Genomic DNA, 374 nt, shown 5'->3' on the forward strand with positions numbered 1-374 from the left:
CCTTTGCCATGTACTTCATTAGGGGAGATGTGCCAGGTCTTTGTTCTCCTTTTCTATGGCCATGCTATATTTAATATACTTTCACTTTGCTGTTGGAAGATGTGCTTTTAGATTACCAGAAACCACAAAACAAGTGAACCCTGGAAAAAGCTTCTTTTTCTATTCTTTCTATCTATTACTATGATCAGATAGTCAGACCAATCTTGCAGTGTAAATCCCCTTATGTACTTTTAAAATGAAATATCTGTGTTTGTTTACTGCAAGAGTCTTGCTTGTTTAAAGTCAACTAGCCTATAGCCCGAGGTCTCGCTGAGGAGCAATGCAGCACAGCAGCTCAGGAAGGGTGTAGTGAAAAAAAAAAAAAGCCTTATACC

The sequence above is a fragment of the Pygoscelis adeliae genome, unplaced genomic scaffold (assembly GCF_000699105.1).
Source record: "Pygoscelis adeliae isolate BGI_AS28 unplaced genomic scaffold, ASM69910v1 Scaffold9, whole genome shotgun sequence".
In the NCBI taxonomy this organism is placed as follows: domain Eukaryota; kingdom Metazoa; phylum Chordata; class Aves; order Sphenisciformes; family Spheniscidae; genus Pygoscelis; species Pygoscelis adeliae.